Raw genomic sequence first — 17,535 nt, 5'->3', positions numbered from 1 at the left:
CACGTTTTCGATGTTATATTTTTTGTTTCCTATATAAAGTGTTTTCCATGTTTTCTTTTTTTTTTTTCTTTTGTGGGACTGGTTTCTAATATGCTCAAAACACTCAAATGACACGTTTCCGGTAATATAATTTCTTTACATCAAATAGTGTGCTGTCTGCATTTTGGCGTTTTGGTAGCTAATGATCAGGAAAACTCTCAAAACACGCGTTAATTGTAATGTCCTCTTTCACCATAAAGGATGTTTTTCATGCGTTTTAGTGTTTTAGTACGTAAGAAACTGAAAAACACTCAAAAGACAAGTTTTTGATAATATTGATTGCTTTTCCTATACAGGTTGTCTTGCATGCACTTTGGTGTTTTTGTATCTAACAAGCTCAAAAACACTCACCATACAAGTTTTTTCGTAATGTTGGTCTGTTTTTTTTTTTTTTTTATGTATGGTGTTCACTATGCTTTTAGGCGTTTTGGTACCTATCATGGGGAAAAAAAATCATAAAGTACGCTTTTGGTAATGTTGTTTTGTTTCTGCAAATATAGTATTATTCACGTGTTTTAGACTTTTGGTATCTATGAAGCTGAAAAAGACATAATACACCTTTATATTAATATCGTTTCTTTTACCTATATAGGGTAATTTGCATACATTTTGGATTTTGTTACCTAACAAGCTAAAAAAAATCTCAGAACATACGTTTTTGCTAAAATTGTTTTGGACGCCTTTTATCGTTTTGGTACGTAAGAAGCTCAAAAACACTCGATTTTGTTAATGTTATCTTGTTTTCCCATATAGGGTGTTTTCCTTGCTTTTTTAGCGTTTTGCTGCCTAATACGCTCAAAACAATTAAATGACAAGTTTCTGGTGGTTTTGCTACTGGTTTTGTTAATGTTTTTTTTTTTTTCTCTCTCTCATATAGAGTAATATTCACGTGTTTTAGCGTTTTGGTACATAAAAAAAAAATAAAAACACTCATAATACGCGTTTCTGTTAATATCGTTTCGTTTCCTTAAATAGGGTTTTTTGCATGCAATATGGGGTCTAGTACCTAACAAGTTAAAAGACACTGAAATAATAATTTTTTGCTAAAGTTTCCCATAAATGTTTCTTTGCTCACATTTTAGCGTTTTGTACGCTCAAAAACACTAAAAAGAAACGTTTTTGACAATGTTGTTTTCTTTTCTTATATAGAGCTATTTCCATGTTTTTTTAGCTTTTTGTTACCTAATTTGCTCGAAAATTCCCAAATGGCACGTTGCAGGTACTATCTTTTAGTTACTCCAGACAAGGTATTCTACATGCATTCTGTCGTTTTGGTACCTAACTAACCTAAAACACTTAAAACACACGTTTTTGTTAATGTTCTATTTCTCAGTAAAGTGCGTTTTGCATCACTTTTAGAGTTTCGTTGCGTACGAAGCTGAAAAACACTCAAAAGATATGTTTTTGGTAATGTTTTTTTTCTTCTTCTTCTCTTCTTCTATAGGATGCTTTGCATGTACTTTGGCGTTTTGATAACTAACAAATTCAAAAATATTCATAATACATGTTTGTGATCATGTTCTGTTTCTTCACATAAGGTGCTTTATATGTATTTTGGCGTTTTGGTCCCTAACATGGGGAAAAGCACCCATAATACACGTTTTTCGTAATGATGTTCTGTTTCTTCATATAGAATGCTATTTACGTGTTTTAGCGTTTCGTTACATAAGAAACTGAAAAACAGCGTTAATATCTTTTCTTTTCCCCATATCTGAAACTTTGCATGCATTTTGGCGATTAGTTATCTAACAAGCTCAAAAACACTCAAACACACGTTTTTTCCTAATATTGTTGTTGTTTTTTTCGTAAATTGTTATCGTTTTGGTACGTAAGAGGCTCAAGAGCACACAAAGGACACGTTTTTGTTGAAGTTGTTTCGTTTTCCCATATAGGGTATTTTCCATGTTTTTTTTTTTTTCTAGCGTTTTGGTGCCTAATACCCTAAAAAAAAACACCTAAATGACACGTTTTTGGAAATGTCGTTTCGTTACTTCATATAGGGCGCTCTGCATGCATTTTGGCGTTTTACTAATTACGCTGATAATACACATTGCTGGTATCTTTTTTTCTCCACAGTGTTTTCAATGTGTTTTACCGTTTTAGTACGTAAGCTGGAAAAAAAAAAAAAAAAATATATATATATATATATATATATATATATATATATATATATATATATATATATATATATATATATATATATATATATATATATATATATATATATATATATATATATATATATATATATATATATATATATATATATATATATATATATATATATATATATATATATATATATATATATATATATATATATATATATTTCCATACATGGTGCTTTGCATGCACTTTGGTGATTTAGCACCTAAGAAGCTCAAAAACATATAAAAGACGTTTTTAGTAATGACGTTCTGTTTCTAGATATAGTGTGCTATTGATGTTTTTTAGCGTTTTTTTTTCTAACCTAAGAAGCTGAAAATACTCATAATACTCATTCATTATCCTTTTTTTTTATCCAATATCGTGATATTTTCATTGAATTTCTCGTTTTGGTTCCTAACAAGCTGGAAAACGCTCAAATCACACTTTTTTTTTTTGTAATGTATGGTAATGGTAATGGTAATGGTAGATAAGAAGCTCAAAACACTCAATAAACACGTTTTATGCAATGTTTTTTTTCTGTTTCTCTATAAAGGGTACGTAAGAAGCTCAAAAACACTAAAAATACATGTTTTTGGTTATGTTATTTCCTTTTCCAATATAGAGCTTTCTGGTACATAAGATTTTCAAAAACACTCAAAAAGAGCTGTTTTTCGTAATCTCTTTCGGCTACTAAAATGGTGAATTCATTCATTTTGCAGTTTCGATAGCTAAGAAGCTCAAGAAGACTCAATATGGTCTTTTTTTGCAATTTTTTTCTTTCTCCATGAAGGATTTTTTGTATGCACTTTTATCGTTTTGGTAAATAACAAGCTCAAAACACTCATAATACACGTTTTAGATAATGTTCTGATTTCTTTATGTAGGGTGTTTAGTATGCATTTTGGCGTTTTAGCACTTAACATAGAGAAAATCACTCATAATAAATGTTGTTGTTTTTTTTTTATATAATGTTGTTCTGTTTCTCCTTATAGATTCCTATTCATGTGTTTTAGCGTTTTGGTACATCAGAAGCTAAAAAAAAAAAAAAAACGCTCATAATACACGTTTCTGTTAATATCGTTTCCTTTAGACATATCAAATCATTCATTTTGGCATTTTAATACCTAAACCTAACAATCTGGAAAACACACAAATCATACGTTTTTGGTAATGTTGTTCAGTTTCTCTGTAAAAGGGTATTTAACACGTGTTTTAGCGTTTTGGTACGTAAGAAGCTTAAAGAAAAAAAAAACACAAAATACACAGTTTTGATATTTTATAATGAATGTGTTTCTTCCTTTTTACCGTTTGGTGCCTAATATCCTCAAAAAAACACCCTTTTGACACGTTTCTGGGAATGTTGTGTTCTAACCCCGGATAAGATGATTTGTATATATTTTGGAGGGTTGGTATCTAATAAGCTGGAACTACTGAAAAGATGTTTTTGGTATTATTGTTTGCTCTTCACATATAGGGTAATTTGCGTGCATTTTGGCGTTTTGGTACCTAACAATCTTAATAACACTCATAATACACCAATTTAATAATCTTTTTTTTTTTTTGTCATATAGGGTGCTTGTGTACATTTGACGTTTTAGTACATAACATGGCGAAAACACTTATAATACACGTTTTTGGTAATGTTGTTCTATTTTTCCATATAGAGAGCGATTCACGTAATTTAGTGTTTTGGTATCAATAATGTTGAAAAACACTTATAACACACGTTTCTGTTAATATCGTTTTGTTTCCCAGTAACGGATACTTTGGATGCATTTTGGCGTTTGTTACCTAAATAGCTCAAAAACACTCAAAACACACGTTTTTCTTAATATAGTTTTGTTTCACCTTAAAGGGTGTTTTACATGTTTTAGCATTTTGGTACGTAAGAAGCTTAAGATTTCTTAAAAGACACGTTGTTGATAATGTTGCTTTGATTCCCTCTGCTTTCTAGCGTTTTCGTGCCTAATATGCTCAAATCACACAAATTACACGTTTCTGGTGATGTCGATTCGCTACCCAAATAGGGTGCTTTGCATGCATTTTCACGTTTCGGTACCCAACAACTTGGAAAACAATGAAAAGACAAATCCTCGGTTATGTACTTCTGTTTCTCCATAAACAACGTTTTGTATGCGTTTTCGCGTTTTGGTACTAAGAAGCTGAAAAACGTTGAAACGACACGTTTTTGTTATTGTTATTTGTTTTTGCCTTATTGGGAGTTTGCATGCACTTTAGCGTTTTGGTAAAAACACTCATAATACACATTTTTTGTAATATTATTATGTTTCTTCTTATAGGGTGTTTTCTTCATATTGGTTGGTTTGCATCCGTTTTAATGTTTTTCTAAGTAAAACACTAAAAAAACACGTTTTCAGTAATTTTGTTTTGGATTCCCATAAAGAGTGACTTCCATATTATTTATCGTTTTGGTGCCTAACTTGCTGAAAAACACTCAAAACACATGTATCTGGTAAAGTCGTTTAATTTCCTCATGTAGGTGGCTTTGCATACACTTTAGGGTTTGGTACATAACAGTCCGAAAAAAAAAAATCTAAAATTAACTTTTTTCATAATATTATTTTTTCACATAATTTCCCTGAAATTTGCCAGAATTTTGGCATCTCGGTACCTATGAAGATAAATAACAAAAAAAAAAAATAATTTTAATTTATTTATTTATTTTCTCTATAAAGAGTGTTATTTGTGGGTTTTAACTCTTTTCGTACTCATGGAACTTAAAAACACTCATAATACACGTTTCTCGTAATGTCCTTTCGTTTCCCAAACATAGGGTTCTTTGCATGTATTTAAGCGTTTTTATACGTAAGAGATCAAAAACACTGAAAATTCATGTTTTTCGTAATGTTATTTTATTTATCAATAAAGGGTATTTTCCATGCATTTTAGCGTTTTAGTATGTAAGGAGCTGAAAGACACTTAAAGACAAGTTCTTGGTAAATGTTGGTTTTATTCCCCTTCATTGCCCTGCTTTTTTGTGCTTTATTGCCTAACACGCTCAAAAACACTCAAAAGACACTTTTTTTTTCTGGTAATGTCATTTATTTCCAACATAAAGCTGGTTTCGCATGTAATTTCGGGTTTTGGTAACTAAGAATGTGAAAAACACTCAAAATACACGCATTTGGTAAGGTTGTTCTGTTTCTCAATTAAGAGCGTTATTCATGAATTTCAGCATTTTGGTATCTAAGAAAAATCTCCACATACACGAGTTTTTGCGTTTTTTGCCTTATGGATCTTGAAAACTATTAAAACATTCATTATACAGTTTTTTTGTAATATCCTTTTGTTTCCCAATATAGACTGCTTTGCATTCATTTTTGCGTTTTTTGTAGGTAACAAGCTCAAAAACACTCAACTTTTTTGTAATGTTATTCTATTTCTTCATATTGGTTGGTTTGCATCCGTTTTAGCGTTCTACGCTAAAACTGAAAAGACACGTTTTCAGTAATATTGTTGAAATTGCTGAAAACACCCAAAGACACGTTTCTTGTAAAGTCGTGTAATTTCCCCATATAGGTGGCTTTGCATGCACTTCCGGATTTCGTACATAACTCCGAAAAAAGCTAAAAAAAAATTTTAATGTTTTTTTCACATAATTTCCCTGAATTTTTTCAGAATTTTGACAACTCGGTACCTATGAAGATGATTAACAAAAAAAAATCTATTTTTTTTATTATTTTTTTCTCTATAAAGAGTGTTATTTGTGGGTTTTAGATTTTTGGTACTTAAGGAACTTAAAAATACTCATAATACACGATTTTCGTAATGTCCTTTCGTTTCACAAACATAGGGTTCTTTGCATGTATTTAAGCAATTTTATAGGTAACATGATCAAAAACACTCAAAATACATGTTTTTGGTAATGTTATTCTGTTTCTCCATAAAAGGTTGTTTTGCATGCGTTTAGCGTTTTGGTATGTAAGGAGTTAAAAAACACTTAAAGGCAAGTTCTTCCTAAAATTTGCTTTTATTCCAGTGTAATGTGATTGTTCTGCTTTTTAGTGTTTTGTTGCATATAACGCTCAAAAACACTCAAAAGACACTTTTCTGGTAATTTTTTTCCCACATAAAGCTAGTTTCGCATGTAATTTGGGATTTTCGTAACTAACAATGTGAAAAACACTCAAAATACACACATTTGGTAAGGTAGTTCTGTTTTTCAATTAAAAGTGTTATTCATGAGTTTTAGCGTTTTGGTAAGAAACTTCTCTATATACACGAGTTTTTGCGTTTTTTGCCTTGTGGTTCTTGTGAAACTATAAAACACTCATTATACACGTTTCTCGTAATGTCCTTTTGCTTCCCAATATAGAGTGCTTTCCATCCATTTGCGCGTTTTTTGTAGGTAAAAAGCTCAAAAACACTTTTTGGTAATGTTATTCTATTTCTTCATATTTGTTGGTTTGCATCCGTTTTAGCGTTTTTCTACGTAAAACACTGAAAAGACACGTTTTCAGTAATTTTCTTTTGGATTCACATATTGACTGACTTCCACATTATTTATCGTTTTGGTGCCTAACATGCTGAAAAACACTGAAAAGACAGGTTTCTGGTAAAGTCGTTTAACTTCCTTATATAACTGGCATGCACTTTAGAGTTTGGTACATAAAAATCCGAAAAAAGAGCTATAATTAACTTTTTTGATAATGTTATTTTTTCCACATAAATTCCCTGAATTTTGGCAGAATTTTGGCATCTTGGTATCTATGAAAATCATTATAAAAAAAAAGTTTTTTTTTTTTTTTCTCTCTATAAAGAGTGTTATTTTGGGGTTTTAACGTTTTGGTACTTAAGGAACACTTAAAAACACTTAAAAACACTTAAAAAACATGTTTTTAGTAATGTTATTCTGCTTCTCCATAAAGGAGTTTTTTTGCATGCGTTTTAGCGTTTTGGTTTGTAAGGAGGTCAAAAACACTTCAAGGCAAGTTCCTGGTAAAAGTTGATTTTATTCCCATGTAATGTGATTGCCCTGTTTTTTTTTCTGATTTATTGCCTAACACGCTCAAAAACACTCAAAAGACACTTCTAGTAATGTCATTTTTTTTCCAACATAGTTTCGCGTGCTATTTGGGGTTTTGCTAAGAATGTGAAAAACACTCAAAATATACGCATTTGGTAAGGTTGTTCTGTTTCTCAATTAATATTGTTATTCATGAGTTTCATCATTTTGGTATCTAAGAAATATCTTTATATACACGAGTTTTTGCGTTTTTTGCCTTGTGGTTCTTGTGAACCACAAGTTCTTTTGCTCAAAAATAATAAGACACTCATTATACACGTTTCTCGTAATGTTTTTTGTTTCCCAATAGGGAGTGCTTTGCATCCATTTTCGCGTTTTTTGTAGGTAACAAGCTCAAAAACACTCAAAATGTACCTTTTTGGTAATGTTATTTTATTTCTTCTTATTGGTTGGTTTGCATCCGTTTTAGCGTTTTTCTACGTAAAACACCGAAAAGACACTTTTTCAGTAATTTTGTTTTAGATTCCCATATAGACTGACTTGCATGTTATTTACCGTTAGGGTGCCTAACAAGCTGAAAAACACTCATAAGACAGTTTTCTGGCAAAGACGTTTAATTTCCCCATATAGGTGGCTTTGTATGCACTTTAGGGTTTGGTACATAACAGTACGAAAAAAAAAGCTAAAATTAACTTTTTTGATAATTGACTCATAATTTCCTGAATTTTGCCCAAATTTTGGCATCTCGGTACCTGTGAAGATGAAAAAGAAAAAAAATATCGTTTTTTTCTCAATAAAGAGTGTTATTTGTGGCTTTTAGCTTTTTGGTAAAGATCTTAATAACACTGATAATACACGTTTCTCGTAATGTCCTTTCGTTTCCCAAAAATAGGGTTCTTTGCATGTATTTAAGCGTTTTTATTGGTAACATGATCAAAAACACTCAAAATATATGTTTTTGGTAATGTTATTCTCTTTCTCCATAAAGTGTGTTTTGCATGCATTTTAGCGTTTTAGTATATAAGGAGCTCAAAACACTTAAAGGCAAGTTCTTGGTAAAAATTGATTTTATTTCCATGTAAAGTGATTCCCCTGCTTTTTAGTGCTTTATTGCCTATCACGCTCAAAAACACTCAAAAGACACTTTTCTGGTAATGTCATTTTTTTTCCACATAAAGCTGGTTTCACATGCAATTTGGGATTTTGGTAACTAAGAATGTGAAAAGCACTCAAAATACACGCATTTAGTAAAGTTGTTCTGTTTCTCAATTAAGAGTGTTATTCATGAGTTTCAGCATTTTGGTATCTAGGAAACTTCTCCATATACACGAGTTTTTGCGTTTTTTGGCTTGTGGTTCTTTTGAACTATAAAACATTCATTATACACTTTTCTCAAAATGTCCCTTTGTTTCCCAATATAGAGTGCTTTGTATCAATTTTTGCGTTTTTTTTTTGTAGGTAACAAGCTCAAAAACACTCAAAATATACCTTTTTGGTAATGTTTTTCTACTTCTTGATATTGGTTGGTTTTCATCCGTTTTACCGTTTTTTCTACGTAAAACACTGAGAAGACACGTTTTCAGTAATTTTGTTTTGGTTTGCCATATAGAGTGAGTTCTTCATTATTTATCGTTTTGGTGCCTAACATGCTGAAAAACACTCAAAAGACAGATTTCTTTTAAGGTCGTTTAATTTCCTCAAAAGGCTTTGCATGCACTTTAGTGTTTGGTACACGAAAAAAAGCTAATATCAACTTTTTTATATAAATTTCTTATCATATAATTGCCCTAATTTTTCCCAGAATTTTGGCATCTCGGTACCTATGAAGGTGAATAACAACAAAGAAAAAGAAAATCCTTTTATTTATTTTTTTTTTCTAAATAACGAGTGTTATTTGTGGGTTTTAGCTTTTTGGTAGTTAAGGAACTTAAAAACACTCATAATACACGTTTCTCGTAATGTCTTTACGTTTCACAAACATAAGGTTCTTTGCATGTATTTAAGCGTTTTTATAGATAACATTATCAAAAACACTCAAAATACATGTTTTTGGTAATGTTATTCTGTTACTCCATAAAGCTTTTTTTTCCATGCGTTTTAGCGGTTTGGTATGTATGGAGCTCAAAAACACATATTGGCAAGTTCTTGGTAAAAGTTGGTTTTATTCCCATGTAATATGATTGCCCTGCTTTTTAGTACTTAATTGCCTAACACGCTCAAAAACAATTAAAATACACTTCTGATGATGTCATTTTTTTCCCTCATAAAGGTAGTTTCTTATGCTATTTTGGGTATTGCTAACTAGGAATATGAAAAACACTCAAAATACAGGCATTTGCTAAGGTTGTTCTGTTTCTCAATTAAGATTGTTATTCATGAGTTTCAGCATTTTGGTATCTAAGAAACTTCTTTATATACACGAGTTTTTGCGATTTTCTACGTAAAACACTGAGAAGATACATTTTCAGTAATTTTGTTTTGGATTCCCATATAGAGTGAGTTCCTTATTATTTATCGTTTTGGTGCCTAACATGCTGAAAAACACTCAAAAGACAGATTTCTGGTAAGCTCGTTTAATTTCCTCATATAGGAGGCTTTGCATGCACTTTAGGGTTTGGTACATAACAGTCCGAAAGAAAAGCTAAAATTAACTTTTTTGATAATATTCTTTTGTTCATATAATTTTCCTGAATTTTGCCAGAATTTTGGCATCTCGGTACCTATGAAGATGAAAAAAAAATTCCTATTTTTTGTTTTTATTTTCTAAATAGTGTTATTTGTGGGTTTTAGTTTTTTGGTACTTAAGGAACTTAAAAAAAACACTCATAATACACGTTTCTCGTAATGTCCTTTTGTTTCCCAAACATAGTGTTCTTTGCATGTATTTAAGCGTTTTTATAGATAACATGATAAAAATCACCCAAATTACATGTTTTTGGTAATGTTATTCTGTTTCTCCATAAATTTGTTTTGCATGAGTTTTAGCGGTTTGGTATATAAGGAGCTCAAAAACATTTAAAGGCAAGTTCTTAGTAAAAATTGGTTTTATTCCAATGAAAAGTGATTGCCCTGCTTTTTAGTGCTTTATTGCCTATCACGCTCAAAAACACTCAAAAGACATTTTTCTGGAAATGTCATGTTTTCCCACATAAATCTGGTTTCGCATGAAATTTGGGTTTTTGGTAACTAAGAATATGAAAAACACTCAAAATACACGAATTTGGTAAGGTTGTTCTGCTTCTCAATTAAGAGTGTTATTCATGAGTTTCAGCATTTTGGTATCTAGGAAACTCCTCCATATACACGAGTTTTTGCGTTTTTTGCCTTGCTGTTCTTTTGAACTATAATACACTCATTATACACTTTTCTAGCAATGTCCCTTTGTTTCCCAATATAGAGTGCTTTGTATCAATTTTAGCGTTTTTTTGTAGGTAACAAGCTCAAAAACACTCAAAATATACCTTTTTGGTAATGTTTTTTTTTTCTATTTCTTGATATTGGTTGGTTTGCATCCATTTTAGCGTTTTTCTACGTAAAACACTGGGAACACACGTTTTCAGTAATTTTGTTTTGGATTCCCATATAAAGTGAGTTCCTTATTATTTATCATTTCGGTGCTTAACATGCTGAAAAACACTCAAAAGACAGATTTCTGGTAAGGTAGTTTAATTTCCTTATATAGGAGGCTTTGCATGCAGTTTAGGGTTTGGTACATAACAGTCCGAAAAAAACAGCTAAAATCAACTTTTTTGATAATATTCTCTTATCATATAATTGCCTTGAATTTTCCCAGAATTTTGGCATTTCGTACCTATGAAGATGAATAACAAAAAAAAAATCCTATTTTTTATTTTTTTTTATTTATTTTTTTTTCTAAATAAAGAGTGGGTTTTAGGTTTTTGGTACTTAAACTTAAAAACACTCATAATATACGCTTCTCGTAATGTCCTTTTGTTTCCCAAACATAAGGTTCTTTGCATGTATTTAAGCGTTTTTATAGGTAACATGATCAAAAATACTCAAAATACATGTTTTTGGTAGTTTTATTCTGTTTCACCATAAAGTGTAATTTGCATGCGTTTTAGTGTTTTGGTATATAAGGAGCTCAAAAAGACTTAAAGGCAAGTTCTTATTAAAAATTGGTTTTATTCAAATGTAATGCGATTGCCCTGCTTTTTAGTGCTTTATTGCCTATCAGGCTCAAAAACACTCAAAAGACTTTTTTCTGGTAATGTCATTTTTTTCTCACATAAAGCTGGTTTCGCATGCAATTTGAGGTTTTGGTAACTAAGTATGTGAAAAGCTCTCAAAATACACGCATTTAGTAAGGTTGTTCTGTTTCTCAATTAGGAATGTTATTCATGAGTTTCAGCATTTTGGTATCTAGGAAACTTCTCCATATCCTCAAGTTTTTGCGTTTTTTGCCTTTTGGTTCTTTTGAACTATAAAACACTCATTATACACTTTTCTTGCAATGTCCTTTTATTTCCTAATATAGAGTGCTTTGCATCAATTTTCGCGTTTTTTGTAGGTAACAAGCTTAAAAACACTCAAAATATACCTTTTTGGTAATGTTTTTCTATTTTTTTTTTTTTTTTAATTGGTTGGTTTGCATCCGTTTATCGTTTTTTCTACGTAAAACACTGAGAAGACACGTTTTCAGTAGTTTTGTTTGGATTCCCATATAGAGTGAGTTCCTTATTTATTTATCGTTTTGGTGCCTAACATTCTGAAAAACACTCAAAAGACAGATTTCTTTTAAGGTCGTTTAATTTCCTCATATAGGAGGCTTTGCATGCACTTTAGGGTTTGGTATATAACAGTCCGAAAAAAAAGCTAAAATTAACTTTTTTGATAATTTTCTTTTATCATATAATAGCCCGGAATTTTCCCAGAATTTTGGCATCTCGGTACCTATGAAGATGAATAACAAAAAAAAAAATCCTATTTTTTTATTTTTATTTATTTATTTTTCTAAATAATGAGTGTTATTTGTGGGTTTTAGCTTTTTGGTACTTAAGGAACTAAAAAAACACTCATAATACATATTTCTCGTAATGTCCTTTCGTTTCCCAAACATAAGGTTCTTTGCATGTATTTAAGCGTTTTTATAGATAACATGATCAAAAACACTCAAAATACATATTTTTGGTAATGTTATTCTGTTTCTCCATAAAAGGTGTTTTGCATGCGTTTTAGCGTTTTGGTATGTAATGAGCTCAAAAACACCTAAAGGCAAGTTCTTGGTAAAAGTTGGTTTTATTCCCATGTAATGTGATTGCCCTGCTTTTTAGTGGTTTATTGCCTAACACGCTCAAAAACACTCGAAAGACATTTTCTGGTAATATTTTTTTCCCACATAAAGCTAGTTTCGCATGAAATTTGGGGTTTTGGTAACTAAGAATGTGAAAAACACTCAAAATACAGGCATTTAGTAAGGTTGTTCTGTTTCTTAATTAAAAGGGTTATTCATGAGATTCAGCATTTTGGTATGTAAGAAACTTCTTTATGTACACGAGTTTTTGAGTTTTTTGCCTTGTGGTTCTTGTGAAACTATAAAACACTCATTATACACGTTTCTCGTAATGTCCTTTTCTTTCCTAATATAGAGTGCGTTTCATCCATTTTCGCATTTTTTTGTAGGTGACAAGCTCAAAAACACATCAAAATATATCTTTTTGGTAATGTTATTCTATTTCTTCATATTGGTTGGTTTGCATCCGTTTTAGCGTTTTTCTACGTAAATCACTGAAAAGACACGTTTTCAATAATATTGTTGAAATTGCTGAAAAAAACAAACACTCAAAAGACAGGTTTCTGGTAAAGTCGAGTAATTTCTCCATATAGGTGGCTTTGCATGCAGTTCAGGGTTTGGTACATAACTCCGGAAGAAAGCTAAAATTATTTTTTTATAATGAATTTCTTTTACAAAATTTCCCTGAATTTTTCCAGAATTTTGGTACCTATGAAGATGAATAACAATTTTTTTTTTCTCTCTATAAAGTGTTATTTGTGTGTTTTAGCTTTTTAGTACTTAAGGAACTTAAAAACACTCATAATACACGATTTTCTTAATGTCCTTTTCTTATAGGAACATAGGGTTCTTTACATGTATTTAAGCGTTTTTATAAGTAACATGATCAAAAACACTCAAAATACATATTTTTGGTAGTTATTCTGTTTCTCCATAAAGGGTGTTTTACATGCGTTTTAGCGTTTTGGTATGTAAGGAGTTAAAAAAAACACTTAAAGGCAAGTTCTTCGTAAAAGTTGGTTTTATTCCCAAGTTATGTGATTTTTCTGGTTTTTAGTGCTTTGTTGCATATCACGCTCAAAAACACTTAAAAGACGTTTTTCTGATAATGTCATTTAAGCGTTTTTATTGGTAACATGATCAAAAACACTAAAAACACATGTCTTTGGTAATGTTATTCTGTTTCACCATAAAGTGTATTTTGCATGCGTTTTAGTGTTTTGGTATATAAGGAGCTCAAAAAGACTTAAAGGCAAGTTCTTATTAAAAATTGGTTTTATTCCAATGTAATGTGATTGCCCCCCTTTTTAGTGCTTTATTGCCTAACACGCTCAAAAACACTCAAAAGACATTTTTTTTCTGGTAATGTCATTTTTTTCCCACATTAAGCTGGTTTCGCATGCAATTTGGGGTTTTGGTAACTAAGAATGTGAAAAGCACTCAAAATACACACATTTAGTAAGATTGTTCTGTTTCTCAATTAAGAGTGTTGTTCATGAGTTTCAGCATTTTGGTATCTACGAAACTTCTTCATATACACTAGTTTTTGCATTTTTTGCCTTGTGGTTCTTTTGAACTATAAAACACTCATTATACACTTTTCTTGCAATGTCCTTTTCTTTCCCATTATAGAGTGCTTTGCATCAATTTTCGTGTTTTTTATAGGTAACAAGCTCAAAAACACTCATTGTTATCGGTGGTATAGGAATTTTAGATTTATAAATTTATCAGTTATTGGTTATTGGGCAATAAATTTATTGCCAATTATCAGTCATCACTGATAAGGTTATTGTTACCGATTTATCAGTTATCATGATCAATTTTTTTCGTCATCACAACCAGCTATATATATATATATATATATATATATATATATATATATATATATATATATATATATATATATATATATATATATATATATATATATATATATATATATATATATATATATATATATATATATATATATATATATATATATATATATATATATATATATATATATATATATATATATATATATATATATATATATATATATATATATATATATATATATATATATACATATATATATATATATATATATATATATATATATATATATATATATATATATATATATATATATATATATATATATATATATATATATATATATATATATATATATATATATATATATATATATATATATATATATATATATATATATATATATATATATATATATATATATATATATATATATATATATATATACACCACTTTCAAATTTATCAACATTTATTTAGTTCTTGAAGTAATCATATTCATTTCTCTAGTGCTACTTCCAAGTTTCTCTCACTCTATCACTTTATTCTACGACCACCCATCTTTGTTTCTTTATCCTCTTGTCCCATTTCCAACATATGCTATTTCTTAGCTCCATTTATCAATCTTGACTCCGTCATATTCATGTTAATAATCAGATTGGCTCCATTATATTCAGAATTTTCTGATAATTCTCCACTTTTCATTTTGCATGATTATCTTCATGACTGTAGCATCATTTACAGACATATATTTTCTTTGGTCATTTAGCATATAATTTACATAAAATGATATACAAAATTAGAGCTAGTGTGTGTGTGTGTGTGTGTGTGTGTGTGTGTGTGTGTGTGCAGTTGATAAAGACATGCTGTTGCTACAATGAGACAGATCATTTGTTGTGGGGGCTGTTGAACCACACTTAACAAGCTGAGGGAAGTGTAAAATATGTGGTCATTTATATATTTTGGTTGTGTGCAAGTACTGTGAGACAAGTCATAAAGGTTCACATGACTGCTGTACTGACAGGTGTGACCCTTTTATTCAGTGTGGAGCCTGCAGGGGCTGACAGATGATATGGAGTGTTTAAGTCACTATAACAGCAGTTTTGTTTTGTATCTGATGAAATTTTTAAGGATGCTAATGAAGGTCAGTATTGACTTTTTTTTAAGGAGGCAAGATAAAAGATATTTTGTAGCTTTATTCATCCATATACAGTATGTACAGTATTAGTAACAAGGGGAACCCACCAACCTCCTTGTAATCTCCTAAATTTCATTTTCATCTTCCTTTTTCCATTCTCCCTTTATTGCATATTTTCAGAAGTTCTTATATCCTTACCCACTGTCTTTTTTCTCTTCACCTCCCCTTCCCTTCTGTTCCATTCCCTGGTGATGGCACAGAATTATCAACAACAAGCTTTTGACGGCTGAGGATGAAGCCCGAATCAACCAGGTACAGGCCAGGTCATTAGCAGCAGGCATGGCCGCCGTGCCCCGCCAAGCCCGGGTGTTGAACCTGAGACCAAGCCAGGTAGGTGTGTGGCCTGTACACCTAGCCACTTGTACTTCTTGTGCTTCACTTCCTATGCTGTCACATGAAACATATTTATTCCTTGTTTTCACAATGTTTCACTCTTAATTTTTGTACTTGTGTTGTGCTATGTATGTATGGCAGCATGTTCTCAAAACACTAAGCAACATAAGAGGGAAGGAAATGAGGTGGTGATTTATTATTTCTCTTATATGACAATAAAAAAGTTGTCAAAGGCATGTCAAGTTTGTGTGCAGGATTCTGCATTTGAGTGTTGAAGCATGTGTAAATTCACTTGATAAGTATTTAGCTTTTTAAATTGATGTTTGGATGATAATGTGAAGGTTAACATGGCATTGTACTAATCTCCTAAAAAAGGCTGGGAACCATTTGTTCATAATGTGTGTAGGAGCCTCAACGTATCAGGTGTTTAAGCTTTTAGATTGTGATTTGATAGGAGGAATTATGTTAAGAAGGTCACATGACCTTGGTTGTCCATGTTGTATAGAATGTTTTCCAATTAAATTTCTTTCAGTCTCCCTATCTTTTTTACAGAGATGTAGTTTAGATATTTGATTCCAAAGTCAGTTAAGTTTTTCTTTTTTCATTCCTGATCAACTCTGTGCTCTTTCATAAGAGGCATTGATCTGTGCCTTTTCATAGAAGCATGGTCCATGACCTAGTGACATGCAAGGTTTATTGAAGGGACCTGAAACTGATTACAGTGATGAAATTATTCCTTTGAAAGTATTGATGGCTGATCTCTTTCTATAGGTGAGGGTTAGTGTTCTCTACTGTACCAAATACTGAACTGTCTTTTGTACTATTTCTCCATCTGTATCCTACCCAGTAATGGTAATAGACTGAGGAACTCCCCACCTTTGTTAATTTTTACTAAGTATTGTCCTAGTGGTAATCAGATGCAGCATTGATTTGCTTAGGAGTTGGGTATCTGAGAATGAGTGGTTATTGGCACCAAGTGCAGCTCAGTTGTGGGTAACTCCAGTTGTTGGGAGCATTCCATGGTACACAGATGGTGGGATAGTCTTGCCTTGGACTCTTGCAAATGTGTACTATGTCCCAGTGAGTTTTGTTTTTATTTGACATGAATCCCAAGTTTATTTAGGCATTTCAGGGACTTATTGTGGGTGATGGAGATCTCCACAGCACTCTTCTCTTGGTGGGTGGGTAGCTGTTGAAAAATTCATATGAATAGAGATGTCAGATGTAGGTAAAATAGAGAAATGTTGATTTGATTGTGAACTAAATCCCACAACTTATATTATCTTTGATAAGAAAGGTTTCGTTTAAACCATGAAAATTGGATAAATGAAGCTGAGCATTATTTTACTGCAACAAGAAGGCACACAAAGTGAAGGAGATTGCATACTTGTCTTTAGTTTGTTGTCCCTTTGATGGGGAACTTGTATCATTGTTAAAAGCTTAAATCCTGTAAAATAGCATGGATCCATCTGAATCTTTATTCAGTCAAAAGTTTATATGATGTGTAGACTATTCAAGCTTGCCAGCCTGGAGCCTGGAGCCTGCTTGTTGTAGAGTTGTCCTATGTTCTGTAGATTTGCTTGATATTATAAACAATTATGGTAAAATTTTTGTAAACAATTTTGTTCTTTATTTCTGTCAGTATCAGATTCAGTATTTTCTCCATCTTATGGCAGCATATATTTTCAACACAGAGTGAGGGCAGTGTCATTCCTCCTGTCCACTACCCCAACTTCTACTCCCAACACTACCACAGCAA

This window comes from Scylla paramamosain, chromosome 3 (assembly GCF_035594125.1).
Source record: "Scylla paramamosain isolate STU-SP2022 chromosome 3, ASM3559412v1, whole genome shotgun sequence".
Lineage (NCBI taxonomy): Eukaryota > Metazoa > Arthropoda > Malacostraca > Decapoda > Portunidae > Scylla > Scylla paramamosain.
Note: the sequence above shows the minus strand (reverse complement) of the source record.